The sequence below is a fragment of the Cyprinodon tularosa genome, unplaced genomic scaffold, assembly GCF_016077235.1.
Source record: "Cyprinodon tularosa strain WSP-4 unplaced genomic scaffold, ASM1607723v1 ctg777, whole genome shotgun sequence".
NCBI lineage: Eukaryota > Metazoa > Chordata > Actinopteri > Cyprinodontiformes > Cyprinodontidae > Cyprinodon > Cyprinodon tularosa.
In genome coordinates this window covers 213,127-231,933 of record NW_024039537.1, presented here as the reverse complement: position 1 = coordinate 231,933, position 18,807 = coordinate 213,127, and the positions used below count along the sequence as shown (strand labels likewise).

Here is an 18,807-nt window from a genome sequence, read left to right as displayed (position 1 = left end):
CTTTTGGCTTCCGGTACCAGTAGCGCCGTCTTATTGCGGAGCCAGTCCGACGGGATTTTTAGACGTACAGTGTGAGAAGGTAGATCGCATCAGAGCGTCTGGTCGCACGGTGTGAGAACATACATCGTGAGCTGTCAACTCAAACTGTACTGTGCGGTTTGTGCTGTAGCTGCGTGCAATGATTGAAAAAAATTGCGCAGTTTATGCCCGGCTTCAGTTATAACAATTAGACGAGACTAGGATAGGAGCTAAAAATCGGACATATCAGATCCATCAGACCCTCAACAGATGCTCCGCTGCACCTCTCCCAAATCGTAGCTGACCGCAGACAGTGCCGCAGACAGGAGGCCGGCTTGTTTTGTTTTTATGACCGAAATTGCGGAAAACAACTCGTGAAGTTTGACCCGCTAGAGGAGCGAGCTGCGCAAGAACGCTGGGACCCTTTTTCCATCTGGATCTCCGCTCTTTTTGGCCCTCATGTCCCTTCGTCGTCGGACTAAACTCGCCCCCACTTCCTCGCCGCCTCGGCCGTATCTAGACCCACAGCGTGTAGCTCAGACCACGCTTCAATATTGAGCATAATTTAAAAATGTCTACATCAAGCTCACTGCAACACACTGCTGTAAGAGTATAACCAGGAAGCGAGGTAGGAGGGCAAAATAGGTTTAGCGCCACCGCAGCACGGGAGGGAGAATTACGCCCAGGAGCAAATTGATAAAAATAGGCCGAAGGAAAAAAAAAACATGAATCGATTCTCTTGCGGACGTATCGATGCATCGGATCGTCGGCTGTTGGATCGATGCATCGATACAAAACGATTATTATTTACACCCCTAGTCCACTCTGTAAAGCCTGGAACTCAACACTATTTCTGACATTTCGCTTCCTGGATGGGAAGCGAAATGTCTTCGAACTTGGAAACAAAGTCCACTGTACTGTTTTTTGACTTTTTTGGAACTTTTTATGACCTGGATAACTGAGAATCTGTCAGGTTTCTTTTATGTTTTTCTTTTGAGTATCCAGTTTTGTTTTGCTCCTTGTTTTCTAGTTTTAGTGGGTTAATTCTTAGTTTGTTGAGTTCTTTGATTCTTTTCTCAGTTACTGTCTTAGTCTTGGTTCTGTTATATTTTCTTTTTAGTGTTCAGTCTTGCTTTAGTCCTTGTTTTCTAGTGTTAGTGGGGTTTTTTTTAATTTTGCTGTGTTCTTTGGTTTTTTTCCCAGTTACTGTCCTAGTCTGGGTTCTGTTATGTTTTCTTTTGAGTGTTTAGTTTTCTTTTCTCCATGTTTTATAGTCCTAGTGGTTTAATTATTATTTTGTTATTTCCAGGTTTCTATTTGTTGCTCTCTGCTGCCCTCTTATGTTCTCCTTCTTCCCTAGCTCTTTCCCTCTCTTGTTCTGTGCACACCTGCTCCCAGTTTCCTCATTAGCCCTCTCTTTGTCTCAGTCTCCTATAAGCCCTCTCTCTTCAGTTCCTCTTTGCTGGGTCCTCGTCAAACACCGTCTAACCTCGTCAATCTTCCTCCAACTTGTCTCTCTGAGCCTTCCTCGTGATTACAGTAATTCTTCTAAAGTCTTCATTGTTTCTGGTTCGTTTTACTTATTTTCATGTTTAGAACTTTTGAAGTTTTTGGACTCCTGGTTTCTTGTTTGTCTTGGACTTTGATTACATTTCGATTTTTGGATAACTTGCCTCTGTTTCCAGTAACTCATTATTAAATCTACTATAAATTCACCTCTGACTTCCTGCCTCTGCTTTTGGGTCCACTATCCACAAACAAATCCTGACAGAATCTTCACCAGCATCCCAAAACAGAGCGAGGGAGCATCGTTTTTGTACAAGAGCAGTCAGATGGGGAGACGGGACGTGTTTTTCTACATGCGGTGCTGCCTTCAAGAGCCCTGGAATAACCATACACGCCCGCGATCACAGCTATGCGCTTTTTCTTTAAATAGATGCATGGTTGGGATTAATAATCACACTATTGTGATTGCTTTATACGCTCCTCTGGTTGTTTTAAGGAATTTTATGTTTTAAAGATATTTTTATTTCCCATTTAATAAAGGTGACAAGCTTCATTCTGCTAACCAGTCCTGAGAATGGAGACTGAAGCAGAGGAATCCAATAATAAATGAATCAATCATTAGATCCGACCCGTTTCATGACACGCTCCTCTGTCAGGTGCAAACAGATTGAGAACCAAAACTCTGTTCTTCTGGGTTTTAGGTCAAGCCTGTAGCTTCTCTTTTCTTTATTTCTGTTAAAACTTCCAGTTTCCCAGCAGATAAATTAGTAAATTAGGTCCAATTAGAGTTTCAGGTTGACTGAGCAGCAGGACGGGGACTCCTCGCCTCCCCAAAGGTTGCATAACGAAGATGAACGAGGCGACTCGCCACACTTCACACCTCATTCAGAGTGCAGATTAATTACAGTTAATCATATTGGATGAAGAGTGGATGGGCTTCTGATTGGCCTGTCGCTTTGATGCATTACATCTCCAGAGCAATCAGGGGAAAAAAACAAAAAAAAAACAGCATCATTAAACACAAACGTGACAAAACACAGAGGATTTCTGTTTTATATGAAGATTTTTTTTCCTTTGAAATGTTTCTGTTTGTATCTTAGGTCTCTATTGATCAAAAATCCTCAATTTTATTGAGATTTTATGTAATTAATCACTTATGAAGTGTTAACAACACAATGTCTTAAAAATGTACAAGTAAAAATCTGTAAAGTGTGGAGAACTATCTGTTCAGTTGACTGATGCAATATATATTTGAAATAAATTCAATTACAGCTTGTTAAAATGAGGAAGTTATGTCCCCTAAATGAAAGCCGTTGCTCCCCGGTGGCTTCCTCACGGTTCTTTTCCTGGGAGCAAGTTATTTACTACTCTTAACTCAAACTGGGTAATAACATGTAAAAAGGACTATAAAACAGGAGTAAAAAAGTAACAGAGTTTATTCCAAATCAGGTCGTTACAGGACAGAGAAAATGCTTGGAGCTAGCACAGCTGTGGGCTCAAAAATCACGTCCGCGAGCGTCCGGCAAAGATTGAGCCCCGAACGATGTCATCACCTGCTTCTTATAGCTCATGAGTCTATGTGTTGCACCATGTTGATGTTTAGCTGTCCGTATCAGAAACTGACACGCCATCCATGTCTTGAACTTCATGCAGCTTGCTTCTATGCTTCAGGGTTACAGATAGCTCTCCTCTATCAGACCGGCTCCAAGATGTGCCCATGTCCTGTGTATCTTTAAAGACACGAAGACTGCCCTGATTAGATGACCTCCGTACACACAGTGACATCCACAATGTGAAGGAAGGCCTTCTACTCTCTCTATCTGGCTAATAGTAATAGTAACCACTGATCAGGCCCGAAATCTAGGTGTAGTACTGGATTCAGACTTGAACCTCCAAAAGCATTTAAAGGAATAGTACACCCAAAACATGATTAGCCTTTATTTTCTACTCACCCCCATGCTGAACAACACTCTGGAGTACTTTTTTGATATCTCAAATGCATCTGGAGATCTGGGAGGCTTCTTGCTGTCTGCTGACATTCAAATAATGGAGGTCTATGGCGCCCGAGGCAGAAAGGTCCATAAAAGTCCACAAAAAACGTGTCAATATTCCTCCATACTGCTCGTCCAATGTATTCCAAGTGTCCTGAGTGGGTAGCGTCCATAATTTACTCGAAACGAAATCATTTAGAATGTTTTTAGAGCATAAACAGTAGTGTATAGGATTTCCTAAAAGCGCGTTCACGACGCTACGGAAACCGCGGCAGACCAAACCAGATGAAAGTGCGCATTCAGCTCGGCAAAGAACTCATGCTCTTCCTCAACACTGAAGTCCTCAGACATTTTTCTTTCGTTGTTTCTTTCTTTGCACAGGTAAACAGCACATTTCTTCTTCTACGCATGCATTATTGGCAGAGCAGACCCTGAATGCGCACTTTCGTCTGGTTTGGTCTGCCGCGGTTTCCGTAGACTCGTGAACGCGCTTTTAGGAAATCCTATACACTACTGTTTATGCTCTAAAAACATTCTAAATGACTTTGTTTCGAGGAAATTCTGGATGCTACCCACTCAGGACACTTGGAATACATTGGACGAGCAATATGGAGGAATATTGACACGTTTTTTGTGGACTTTTATGGACCTTTCTGCCTCGGGCGCCATAGACCTCCATTATTTGAATGTCAGCAGACAGCAAGAAGCCTCCCAGATCTCCAGATGCATTTGAGATATCAAAAAAGTACTCCAGAGTGTTGTTCAGCATGGGGGTGAGTAGAAAATGAAGGCTAATCATGTTTTGGGTGTACTATTCCTTTAAAGACAATTACAAGGTCGGCTTTCTATCACCTGAAGAACATTTCCAGGATTAAAGGACTAATGTCTGAGCATGATGTGGAAAAACGAATCCATGCGTTTATTTTTAGTAGAATTGATTACTGCAACGGTGTTTTCACAGGTCTGCCTAAAAAGTGGATCAGACAGATGCAGCTGATCCAGAACGCTGCTGCTCGTGTCCTCACTAAGACTAAGAAAGTAGAGCACATCACCCCAGTTCTAAAGTCCCTACACTGGCTCCCTGTATCTCAGAGAATAGACTTTAAAATACTTCTGTTAGTCTATAAATCTCTGAATGGCTTAGCACCTAAATACATCACAGACTTGCTATCAGTGTATCAACCCTCCAGACCACTCAGGTCTTCTGGCTCCAGCCTGCTCTGCATACCTAGAACCAGAACTAAACATGGAGAAGCAGCATTTAGTTCCTATGCTCCACTTATCTGGAACAAACTTCCAGAAAACTGTAAAAGTGCGGAAAGCCTGAGTTCCTTTAAATCAAAGCTAAAAACACATTTGTTTAGGATTGCCTTCGACTGTTCTAGTTAAACAGTTCAACTAAAACATATTTTCTTTTGATCCAACTGTTTTTAATATTCTTTTTTTGTTTTTTCCTACTTGCTTTGATTCTGTTTTATCTTCCTGTGTTTTAATCATGTAAAGCACTTTGCATTGTCTTTGTACTGAATTGTGCTATACAAATAAATTTGCCTTGCCTTGCCTTGCCTTGCCTAATAAAGTAACAATGCACATGATGTATAAAGAATAAACCTAACAAGCTGCTAATTTACAAACTGAACAAACAGCTCATATTGACTAATTTTTAATATATATTTAAAGTCTTGTAACAGTTTCTTAGCTTAATTTATGTCTACACTTTGACTAGGCCATTCTAGCTCATAAATGCACTTGGATCTAAACCCTAACCTTCTATCCTGCTTCGGTTCAAACCTCTTTCTGAAATATCTTTAGCCAATACCCTCTTTTCTCTTTCTTCTGTAGAGAAGCATTCCTGCATCATGGTGCAGCCACTACCATGTTCTAACATTGGCAGTGGTTGGTTCAGCTCAACAGGTTATACAGGCAGAACTAGGGGTGAAGGAGTCAAGGAGAGAGAGTTGGAGATGCCACGCTTAATGGAATGAAAGTTCTGTTTAAACTTGTCTGCTTTAAATGGAACCAGAACCCGTCTGCTGGGTTCCTTTACACTCTTGATGCTGGCTGTTCTCTAAATAACCTCTGAGGTCAGAAACAGAACAGCTACATTTATTCTATGAATAAGTTGCACAGATGTGGGCTCCCTTTGCTAAGTTGGGGACTTTTAAATGTCCTCAGTAACCCTGGACTTTATTTAGAAATATCAGCGAAATAGAAGCGTAAAGACAGCTACATTTTTCTGTGTAAAACAAATTATAACTTTAATTCTTTCTGTCTGTCTCACTAAATGCCAAAGAAACAAGATGACGGCTGTGCTGGAGATTTTTTCCTTTTTGTGGAGACAGAAAGGTTTGCTCAGAGCAGCTTGAACAGATGGGAGTGTGTGCAGTGAGCATGTCTCTGCTTGTCTGGAGGGCTGGGGGGGTGGGGGGGGCAGATCTGAATTCACGGTGGAGTCAGCTGTTGTTTTCAGTCAGATGCTGGCGAGACGCCGGGCAACGATCCAGTGACTCACCTGCCTTAAGCCGAAACACCCACTTGAGGAGTAATCATGCACTCCTCAGGTGAGACGATGATGTCATCTTTGACTCACCGGTGCATACCACATTAAAAAAAAAACATACCACATCTGAGCTATCAACTTACATTCAAAGATAAAAAAAAGATGACATGAAAGTGAAAAACTCTGAATCTTATTGAATTGTACCAGGAAATAAAACTTATTTTGTTGTTTTATGTTTATAACTTGGTATATGACAGACTTCCAAAGATAATTTCACTTTTAAACGCTTTAATTGAACAGTTCATTTATTAGGGCCTTTTGGTCTTTGAGGTCTGGGTAGGAGATGCACAGACCAGCGATTTATGGTGTCCCCAATTCAGAAGGTAAATAGAAAGTTCTAAGTCTACACCAGATGCCAAAATGCTCAGATCAGGCGCTCCCGCCTCTGTAAAGCGCCGCTTGACCTCTCGACGCCGACCCCCAAAGACTTTGCATGTAAATGGCCAGTCTGAATCCACCATAAGAGCACTGTAGTCCAGTTCTTCTCAGGAATAGATGTGACTGTATGTTTGCCTTTCACGGAATGTCTTTAGTCTATACCTCGGGAATTCCCATCAAACTATTTAGGGCATTTGCTTTAATATCCTCTTAAAGGTATTGTGAAGGTTTTTCACGATTTATTAAAAGACCCCGACCTCTCCGCTCTTAAAAAAATGTGCATGCAAGAGCGTGCATGAGCCTATTTCTCCTTGTGCATGTTCTGTTTGAAAGTTGCTGCTCTCACAGCTCATACAAGCTTACTGTGTTCAAATGTCCGCTCTAACCCCTAAATCCCTAACCTGACTCCGCCAGATGGATTTGCTCCGCATATCCATCTGAAAACCTTCTGTTGAAGTAATTTTGGGAAGGGGCGAAAATACTGGTTAGCTGATTGGCCTATGTTGGTGATAGACGGGCCAAATAAACCAATCAGATCGACGACGCATATGACGTACTAACAGAGCGACGACGAAAACACAACCACAAGCCAGGCTACTCTTGCCGAAACCAGTCGGGAGAAGAGCAAAAACATCTTTTCCTCTGAGAAAAGCCTCCAGAGCATTTCTTTCAGTGAAGAAATACTCTGTAATTACGATAAAACTTGCTAGATAGCCACGCTAACGCTAGTTTCATCCGCTGAAGCCGCCATGTTCTTTAGACTGAACTGTCGCGCTTCTCGTTGCGTCACACCTCAACCCGCCTCAAAGCCAACGCTGATTGGACGTTCGTTTGGTGAACGGCTCCAAATTTTCTTTAACGGAGAGTCTCCAGACTGATCTGCGAGTGAAACCTTCAGATCAGGATGGTCTCACAAGGCTACTAAATCCCTCTATCACTATGTAGAGCGGGGACTCTATAGTGGACTTTATAGTGAACTCAATTAACTGACCGTTCAGACAAATCATCACTGCTTTTTCTCCGCTGGTCACGTAACTCCTCCCCCACCGCGCGGTGCCTGCTCCATCTTTGTTATCAGACGCCGCCGTCAGGCCGCTGTGACTGCAGGTTATATCTGCCTCTTCTGAGGCCTTTCTTTTCTTCTCATACTCTTCGTAGACAATTCTTCTCTTACGACCCTCATCCATTTTCAAAGAACAGCGGTGAGAAAGGTGAGCTTCAATGACTGTCTGTCATGACGATCATGTAGGACGGCCTTATGTAAACATATCACCAGAATGACTGACAGTTAGGAGGACCACTTATTGAGATGATCCACCCGGAAATAAAAGATCTACCTCTATACCTTTAAGGCTGCAATTATCTTTGCTGCTTATCTCAAATTTGACTTACTTACTTACTTACTTACTTACTTACTTATCTCAAATTTTACTTACTTACTTACTTATCTCAAATTTCACTTACTTACTTACTGACTTACTTACTTATCTCAAATTTCACTTACTTACTGACTTACTTACTTACTTACTTATCTCAAATTTTACTTACTTACTGACTTACTTACTTACTTATCTCAAATTTCACTTACTTACTTACTGACTTACTTACTTATCTTAAATTTTACTTACTTACTTACTTATCTCAAATTTTACTTACTTACTTACTGACTTACTTACTTACTTATCTCAAATTTCACTTACTTACTTACTGACTTACTTACTTATCTCAAATTTTACTTACTTACTTACTGACTTACTTACTTACTTTCCTACTTACTTACTTACTGACTTACTTACTCTTCTCAAATTGTACTTACTTACTTACTTACTTACTTATCTCAAATTTTACTTATGTACTAACTTACTTACTTATCTCAAATTTTACTTACTTACTTACTGACTTACTTACTTATCTTAAATTTTACGTACTTACTTACCTACTTATCTCAAATTTTACTTACTTACTTACTTACTTACTTATCTCACATTTTACTTACGTACTTACTTACTTACTTATCTCAAATTTTACTTACGTACTTACTTACTTAACTCAAATTTTACTTACTTACTTACTTACTTACTTATCTCAAATTTTACTTACTTACTTACTTACTTACTTATTTCATAAATATAATAATAAAAGAAATACCCACACCTGCCCACAAAGTGGCCTTTGTGTCCACTGGCTGTATATTTTGGTCCTTTTAAAAAAGATTCATCCAGGAAACCCTTAAACCCTGCTATCAGTTTTTTTGATAGGCTCAAATGAAAGCTATCAGTCTGTATACTATATCCATATCCAACATAAACCCAGGGTCCAGATATGTATGGACTTAACTGCACATTTTTTTCCAAGCAAAAACACTTAAACAGATGAACAGAGTGTTCAAACAGTTTTAGCATTTTTCCTGTTCAATATTACACGCTCTGTTTTTCCTATAGGCTGAAGTCGGGCTAATCAACTCTCAGACACCAGGCAACTTCACAGAACCTCAGCTGCCTAAGCAATCCATGCATCAATCAATAAATCCATAGCAGATGTCAGCCAGTTGTATTTTAGGTTAATACTTCCCAATTTAAAAGGCTTTTCAATGAACTGAATAATTTTGTGACATATGGGGCTCATCTTCGCCGTCAGAGTTTGCAGAGAAGATCACCACCTGCTCACGGCTGACTATGGTGCAGGATCTGACTCTGAGGACTCAGCTGGAAAACAGAAATCTGTCTGTCAATTCAGAACCATCAAATCAGCAGAGGAGGGGCCATGCAAACACGAACCCAGTCCATATATTAGTCCAACCTAGACCTTTCCATAGAAATGATGAAAACTTCAGAGTAAAAGAAATCCATATGAACGCAACACTTTAATGACACCTCTACAAATGATCCCACAGCTTCCCAGCAGCAGCCGTAATATGTAGCCAACATTTGGAAGAAGAATGTTTTCAAGATGACTTGGATAATAGCGCGTTGTGACAAACACCAGATACAGCACTGGGACTTGATCAACAGCCGATACCGCACCGTGACGTCACTAACCAGTAGGTGGCAGTAGTGTTCTTTGACAAACATGGATGCCTCCAGTAAAGCACATTCACATGAAAATTACTCTGAATTAAACTGCAATAAATTGAAATCTAAATAAGTCTTTTTTGCTCAAATTAAGTGCATTTTTGTTGAATTGAGGAGGTGAGTGAGACACTTTGGCAATGGAAAAAGACAATTTAGATGTAAAATAAGAAAAAACAAGTAAAAATACTCATTCCTTTGGCAGATAGTCTTATTTACCTGTTCAAATCAAGGGTTCAAATCAACATCTAGAAATCAATCACTTAATTAAAGAATTTTTTTCCTGATTTCTAGATGTTTTTTTACAGTGTAAAAAAACTTATCATTAATTGAACAGTATGTAATAATTTATATTTAAAGTACTTTCGGAAGTTTGTATTCTAAATCTGAGCGGACTTTTACGTTAAAAACCTTCGGAGATACTTTTTGCGACAACCAGGGAGTATGTCTTAATAAACTAACCTGACTCCACCAGATGGATTTGCTCCACATATCCATCTGGAAACCTTCCGTTTAAGTAATTTTGGGAAGGGGCGAAAATACTGGACAGCTGATTGGCCTATGTTGGTGATAGACGGGCCAAATAAACCAATCAGATCAACGAAGCCTATGACGTACTAACAGAGCGACGACGAACAGGAGCCAATTGATAGATCTAACTCTTGCTGAAACCAGTCGGGAGAAGAGCAAAAACATCTTTTCCTCTGAGAAAAGCCTCCAGAGCAGTGTTTTGCTCTTCTTTCAGTGAAGAAATACTCTGTAATTCCGATAAAACTTGCTCGATAGCCACGCTAATGCTAGTTTCATCGGCTGAAGCCGCCATGTTCTTTAGACTGAACTGTCGCGCTTCTCCTTGCGTCACACCTCAACCTGCCTCAAAGCCAACGCTGATTGGACGTTCGTTTGGTGAACGGCTCCAAATTTTCTTTAACGGAGAGTCTCTACAGACTGATTAGCGAGTGAAATCTTGAAAGCTCGCGAGATCAGGATGGTCTCACGAGGCTACTAATAAACTGCTGACAGATGAAAAACTGCATACTTTGTCAAAGTAAACTAAAGAACTAAATCTAGCTGAACATATCAAATTGTGGTTGAAACTCTTAAGATGGCGACAGTTTAAAGGAGCAAACATACCAGTTGGTAACAACATATTCTGGGAATTCAGACAGTTTTTTTTGCTCCCTTTTCCTGCTGCTTAAAGTAAACTCTTACAAAACGCTACATGAATAATACTTTCTTCGTAGTATTTCAGAGGAAAATAATGACTTCTGAGTTGTGGATGGACAACTGTCAGGTGATGGACTGCTTGGAAATGAAAAAAGCCTCAGGCCATAGCGGAATAAACCAATGTCGTCTACTGAGAGAGAGGACTTCATCACTTATCAGTCACCTCACCTGGGGACACGTGTCCAATTTCTCAGCAAAGTGCTCAGACACCAGCACTATCAACAAACTTTGCTGTGTTAGAAATCTACCTTTTAATTAAGAAACATATCAAACAAAATTTGTATTGATTAACAAATTTGAATTGAATTTGATTGCACTCTCAGACCATAAAATTTTAAAATATGCAGTTTTCTTTAGTTAGAAAAACTTCACTATCATATTAATTATAACATTTTAGTATACTGATTGTACACTTTTAATTGGCTTGCTACACATGAATCTTGGTATCGTATTTCAACTATCTAGTGTGTTATACCTTTTACCTTGCAAATATGCCTTTGTGACAAGGGGAAGCTGTATTTCAGGACTCTGTGGCGCAGTGGTAGCGCGTCTGACTCCAGATCAGAAGGCTGCGTGTTCGAATCACGTCAGGGTCATTGTACTTTCCTTGGTTGAAGGAATGCCTTCAAATTATTTGGCTTAAGGCTTTGGGGTCATCCATGTGAGTCTCCACGTATGTTGCTACACATGATTGGTATTATTTAATGATACCCCTTTCAGAGACATAGACATGTATGGGGCTTTCCGGGTTAACAAAAGAAGCCAAGCAACTCCTATTCCAAGGTGTGGACACGTTCGTCTGATTCAATTTGCATGTTTTCTAAAGTAAAACAAGGGCTTGAAGGGCTGTTGTACATAGCCTCCAACTCTACGCTATTCATGACATTTTGAATTGCTAAAGCTTCCTGGATGGGAAGCGAAACGTCTTCAAACTTATAAACAAAGTCCAATGGATAGTTTTTAACTATTTGTTTGGAAACCAGATCTACTAGAGAAGGCAATTGGGTTCTTCTGTCTTGTAAATGAGGAAATCAATGTCAGGAATACACTTTAGCTAGCTACACATGAATCTTGGTATCTTATTTCAACTATCTAGTGTGTTATATCTTTTACCTTGCAATTATGGTCTTGTGACAAGAGTGAGGTGTATTTAAGGACTCTGTGGCGCAATGGTAGTGCTTCTGACTCCAGATCAGAAGGCTGCGTGTTCGAATCTCGTCAGGGTCATTGTACATACCTTGTTTGAAGGATAGCCTTTGAATTGTTTGGCTTAAGGCTTTGGGGTCATCCATGTGAGTCTCCGCGTATGTAGATACACATGATTATTGGTATCCTGTTTGGCAAAAACACCTTTCCTTTTTAGCCAGGCCAATTGCGATAATGGGTAGACATGTTCGTCTGATTCAATTTGCATGTTTTCTAAAGTAAAACAAGGGTTTGATGGGCTGTTTTACATAGCCTCGAACTCTACGCTATTCATGACATTTTGAATTGCTAAAGCTTCCTTGATGGGAAGCGAAACGTCTTCAAACTTATAAACAAAGTCTAATGGATAGTTTTTAACTATTTGTTTGGAAACCAGATCTACTGGAGAAGGCAACTGGATTCTTCTGTCTTGTAAATGAGGAAATCAATGTCAGGAATACAATTTGGCTTGCTACACATGAATCTTGGTATCTTATTTCAACTATTTAGTGTGTTATATCTTTTACCTGGCAAATATGCCTTTGTGACAAGGGGAAGCTGTATTTCAGGACTCTGTGGCACAATGGTAGCGTGTCTGACTCCAGATCAGAAGGCTGCATGTTCGAATCACGTCAGGGTCATTGTACATGCCTTGTTTGAGGGAGTGCCTTCAAGTTATTTGGCTTAAGGCATTGGGGTCATCCATGTGAGTCTCCACATATGTCGCTACACATGAATATTAGTATCCTGTTTCAACTATCTAGTGTTTTTTATCTGTTTTATGTCTTTTATCTGTCAGGGTCGTTGTAGATGCCTTGTTTGAAGGAATGCATTTAAATTATTTGGCTTAAGGCTTTGGGGTCATCCATGTGAGTCTCCAATTGATGTCAAAAAAACTTCACCCATTATCACAATTCCCTTTAATGACACACCTTCCAGAGACATGTGAAGCAACCAAATGGCAAAAACTCCTTGCCTATATAGCAAAGCCAACAGTTCTCTTTCACAATACCCCTTTCAGAGATATAGACATGTATGGAGCTTTGCAGGTTAACAAAAGAAGCTGAGCGATTCCTATTCCAAGGGGTGGAGACGTTCGTCTGATTCAATTTGCATGTTTTCTAAAATAAAACAAGGGCTTGATGGGTTATTGTATATAGCCCCGAACTGTACGCTATTCATGACATTTTGAATTGCTAAAGCTTCCTGGATGGGAAGCCAAACATCTTCAAACTTATAAACAAAGTCCAGTGGATAGTTTTTAACTATTTGTTTGGAAACCAGATCTACTGGAGAAGGCAACTGGATTCTTCTTTCTTGTAAATGAGGAAATCAATGTCAGGAATACAATTTGGCTTGCTACACATGAATCTTGGTATCTTATTTCAACTACCTACTGTTTTATATCTTTTACCTGGAAAATATGCCTTTGTGACAAGGGGGAGCTGTATTTCAAGACTCTGTGGCGCAATGGTAGCGCGTCTGACTCCAGATCAGAAGGCTGTGTGTTCGAATCATGTCAGGGTCATTGTACATGCCTTGTTTGAAGCAATGCTTTCAAATTTTTTGGCTTAAGGCATTGGGGTCGTCCATGTGAATCTCCACGTACGTTGCTACACATGAATATTAGTATCCTGTTTCAACTAACTAGAGTTTTATATCTTTTATCTGGCAAATATGTCCATGTGACATGGGGAACTGTATGTCAGGACTCTGTCATCCATGTGAGTCTCCCACATATGTCAAAAAACCTCACCAATTCACACAGAATCACAATTCCCTTTAATGACACACTTTCCAGAGATATGTGAAACTCTCACATTTGGCAACCACATGGCAAAAACACCTTGCCTATTTAGCCAGGCCAACAATTCTCTTTAACGATACCCCTTTCAGAGACATAGACATGTATGGAGCTTTGCAGGTTAACTAAAGAAGCCAAGCGACTTCTGTTCCAAGGGGTAGACATGTTTATCTGATTCAATTTGCATGTTTTCTAAAATAAAACAAGGGCTTGAAGGGCTGTTGTACATAGCCTCCAACTCTACGCTATTCATGACATTTTGAATTGCTAAAGCTTCCTGGATGGGAAGCGAAACATCTTCAAACTTATAAACAAAGTCCAATGGATAGTTTTTAACTATTTGTTTGGAAACCAGATCTACTGGAGAAGGCAACTGGATTCTTCTGTCTTGTAAATGAGGAAATCAATGTCAGGAATACAATTTGGCTTGCTACACATGAATCTTGGTATCTTATTTCAACTATCTAGTGTGTTATATCTTTTACCTTGCAATTATGGTCTTGTGACAAGAGTGAGGTGTATTTAAGGACTCTGTGGCGCAATGGTAGCGCTTCTGACTCCAGATCAGAAGGCTGCGTGTTCGAATCTCGTCAGGGTCATTGTACATACCTTGTTTGAAGGATAGCCTTTGAATTGTTTGGCTTAAGGCTTTGGGGTCATCCATGTGAGTCTCCGCGTATGTAGATACACATGATTATTGGTATCCTGTTTGGCAAAAACACCTTTCCTTTTTAGCCAGGCCAATTGCGATAATGGGTAGACATGTTCGTCTGATTCAATTTGCATGTTTTCTAAAGTAAAACAAGGGTTTGATGGGCTGTTTTACATAGCCTCGAACTCTACGCTATTCATGACATTTTGAATTGCTAAAGCTTCCTTGATGGGAAGCGAAACGTCTTCAAACTTATAAACAAAGTCTAATGGATAGTTTTTAACTATTTGTTTGGAAACCAGATCTACTGGAGAAGGCAACTGGATTCTTCTGTCTTGTAAATGAGGAAATCAATGTCAGGAATACAATTTGGCTTGCTACACATGAATCTTGGTATCTTATTTCAACTATTTAGTGTGTTATATCTTTTACCTGGCAAATATGCCTTTGTGACAAGGGGAAGCTGTATTTCAGGACTCTGTGGCACAATGGTAGCGTGTCTGACTCCAGATCAGAAGGCTGCATGTTCGAATCACGTCAGGGTCATTGTACATGCCTTGTTTGAGGGAGTGCCTTCAAGTTATTTGGCTTAAGGCATTGGGGTCATCCATGTGAGTCTCCACATATGTCGCTACACATGAATATTAGTATCCTGTTTCAACTATCTAGTGTTTTTTATCTGTTTTATGTCTTTTATCTGTCAGGGTCGTTGTAGATGCCTTGTTTGAAGGAATGCATTTAAATTATTTGGCTTAAGGCTTTGGGGTCGTCCATGTGAGTCTCCAATTGATGTCAAAAAAACTTCACCCATTATCACAATTCCCTTTAATGACACACCTTCCAGAGACATGTGAAGCAACCAAATGGCAAAAACACCTTGCCTATATAGCAAAGCCAACAGTTCTCTTTCACAATACCCCTTTCAGAGATATAGACATGTATGGAGCTTTGCAGGTTAACAAAAGAAGCTGAGCGATTCCTATTCCAAGGGGTGGAGACGTTCGTCTGATTCAATTTGCATGTTTTCTAAAATAAAACAAGGGCTTGATGGGTTATTGTATATAGCCCCGAACTGTACGCTATTCATGACATTTTGAATTGCTAAAGCTTCCTGGATGGGAAGCGAAACATCTTCAAACTTATAAACAAAGTCCAATGGATAGTTTTTAACTATTTGTTTGGAAACCAGATCTACTGGAGAAGGCAACTGGATTCTTCTGTCTTGTAAATGAGGAAATCAATGTCAGGAATACAATTTGGCTTGCTACACATGAATCTTGGTATCTTATTTCAACTACCTACTGTTTTATATCTTTTACCTGGAAAATATGCCTTTGTGACAAGGGGGAGCTGTATTTCAAGACTCTGTGGCGCAATGGTAGCGCGTCTGACTCCAGATCAGAAGGCTGTGTGTTCGAATCATGTCAGGGTCATTGTACATGCCTTGTTTGAAGCAATGCTTTCAAATTTTTTGGCTTAAGGCATTGGGGTCGTCCATGTGAATCTCCACGTACGTTGCTACACATGAATATTAGTATCCTGTTTCAACTAACTAGAGTTTTATATCTTTTATCTGGCAAATATGTCCATGTGACATGGGGAACTGTATGTCAGGACTCTGTCATCCATGTGAGTCTCCCACATATGTCAAAAAACCTCACCAATTCACACAGAATCACAATTCCCTTTAATGACACACTTTCCAGAGATATGTGAAACTCTCACATTTGGCAACCACATGGCAAAAACACCTTGCCTATTTAGCCAGGCCAACAATTCTCTTTAACGATACCCCTTTCAGAGACATAGACATGTATGGAGCTTTGCAGGTTAACTAAAGAAGCCAAGCGACTTCTGTTCCAAGGGGTAGACATGTTTATCTGATTCAATTTGCATGTTTTCTAAAATAAAACAAGGGCTTGAAGGGCTGTTGTACATAGCCTCCAACTCTACGCTATTCATGACATTTTGAATTGCTAAAGCTTCCTGGATGGGAAGCGAAACATCTTCAAACTTATAAACAAAGTCCAATGGATAGTTTTTAACTATTTGTTTGGAAACCAGATCTACTGGAGAAGGCAACTGGATTCTTCTGTCTTGTAAATGAGGAAATCAATGTCAGGAATACAATTTGGCTTGCTACACATGAATCTTGGTATCTTATTTCAACTATCTAGTGTGTTATATCTTTTACCTTGCAATTATGGTCTTGTGACAAGAGTGAGGTGTATTTAAGGACTCTGTGGCGCAATGGTAGCGCTTCTGACTCCAGATCAGAAGGCTGCGTGTTCGAATCTCGTCAGGGTCATTGTACATACCTTGTTTGAAGGATAGCCTTTGAATTGTTTGGCTTAAGGCTTTGGGGTCATCCATGTGAGTCTCCACTTATGTTGCTACAAATGAATATTGGTATCCTGTTTCAACTATCTAGTGTTTTATATCTTTTATCTGGCAAATATGTCCATGTGACATGGGGGACTGTATGTCAGGACTCTGTTATCCATGTAAGTCTCCCACATATGTATAAAAAAACCTCCCCAATTCCCATAGAATCACAATTCTCTTTAACGATACCCCTTTCAGTGACATAGACATGTATGGAGCTTTGCAGGTTAACTAAAGAAGCCAATAGACTCCTATTCCAAGGGGTGGACACGTTCGTCTGATTCAATTGGCATGTTTTCTAAAATAAAACAAGGGCTTGATGGGCTATTGTATATAGCCTCGAACTCTACGCTATTCATGACATTTTGAATTGCTAAAGCGTTCTGGATGGGAAGTGAAACCTCTTCAAACTTATCAACAAAGTCCAATGGAGAGTTTTTAACTTTTTTTGTTTGGAAACCAGATCTACTGGAGAAGGCAATTGGATTCTTCTGTCTTGTAAATGAGGAAATCGATGTCAGGAATACACTTTGGCTTGCTACACATGAATCTTGGTATCTTATTTCAACTATCTAGTGTTATATCTTTTACCTGGCAAATATGCGTTTGTGACAAGGGGGAGCTGTATTTCAGGACTCTGTGGCGCAATGGTAGCGCGTCTGACTCCAGATCAGAAGGCTGCGTGTTCAAATCACGTCAGGGTCATTGTACGTTGCTTTTTTTTAAGGAATACCTTTAAATTATTTGGCTTAAGGCTGTCAAGTCATCAATATTAGTCTCCCACATATGTCAAATAAAAACCTCACCTATTCATGCAGAATCACAATTCTCTTTAATGACACACCTTCCAGAGACATGTGAAACTCCCAGATTTGGCAACCACATGGCAAAAAAGTCTATTCCGTTTATTCATCAAGGCCAACAATTCCCTTTAACGACACGCCTTTCAGAAACATAGACATATAGGCGCTTTGCACGGTAGCTTGAATCAAAATCTCAATTTTGTTCATTTAACCATTGTATTTAAAGCTATGAAATGGGTCAAGAAGGCACTAAAGATCCTGATACCTTCACAATATTTGCTCTATATTTATATGCATAGAGGAGCAAAACATAACGCAAGGAAAGGCATAGAAAAAAAAATAGTTTTTTTCTCTTTTTGTGGAGAATTATTAGCTGTTGCTTCTCACTTGGATATTATAATGTGCAAATTTCATATCATCACTGGTGCCCTCTCTGTTCTCTCAGCTGTAGAAGAAGCACTCTGCAGAGAATCCTGCTTTACAGCAGCAGGTTGAGCCAAACATCCTCTAAATGTGCAGGGTCATCTTTGAGCACGCCATTTCACTTTTCTTTCACCAGTTCACCGCAGTTCTTCCAGCAGTCCACACTTTCTCTGCTCTCTTTTTCTCATGGTCTTCTCCTTCTTTCCCATCGCCCGGCTTGCCACAGGTTTGCCTGCTGTGTCTAAAAGTAGCAGCAGCAGCAACCCAGACTGACAGCTCATTGGCTCATTTGGATCACGTGCAGCCTGGAGCCGGCTTAGAAAAAAATTTAAAAACAAGTGCATATTTTACCACTATCATTTGAATGGATAGTGGGTTAATTATTTTTACTGGACTTTGACATGATTTCAACATTCAACCCTTTAATCTACAAACAGATCCACCTGCTTCGCAGACTAATCTACACGTCTTATCTGATCTCTGCTCTTGATCTTAAACAAAAAGTCCAAATTTATCATCATATATTTTTTGTTTTTATGATAGTTTTTGATTGTTCTCTGTTCATTTTTTTTTTTATCTAGATAAATTTGTTTTGTTTTAATATTTTTTAGACCAGCTCTGATATATTTTCCTGAAACCATCCCCCTCAGCTAGGCCTACACCTTGACCGTCACTTTTATTTTGAAATCCTCAACTGGCTGTCATCTTTTAAGGCTCCATCTCTCCCTCTTCCAGCTCTCAGCCTTGCTTTTTATTCTCAGACTCACTCGGTGGCCCCAACTCACCCTGGAAACCCCCTCCTCCACA

General features: G+C 39.9%; 2 non-coding genes across 2 annotated transcripts; both read left to right on the top strand.

The window, feature by feature from the left end:
* Nucleotides 1-11,272: 11,272 nt before the first annotated feature.
* Nucleotides 11,273-11,344, top strand: trnaw-cca. The gene has a single exon. It is a non-coding gene; the product is annotated as a tRNA-Trp (tRNA).
* A 6,063-nt stretch (nt 11,345-17,407) lies between these two features.
* On the top strand, nt 17,408-17,479 carry trnaw-cca. Its single transcript has one exon. It is a non-coding gene; the product is annotated as a tRNA-Trp (tRNA).
* Nucleotides 17,480-18,807: the final 1,328 nt, after the last annotated feature.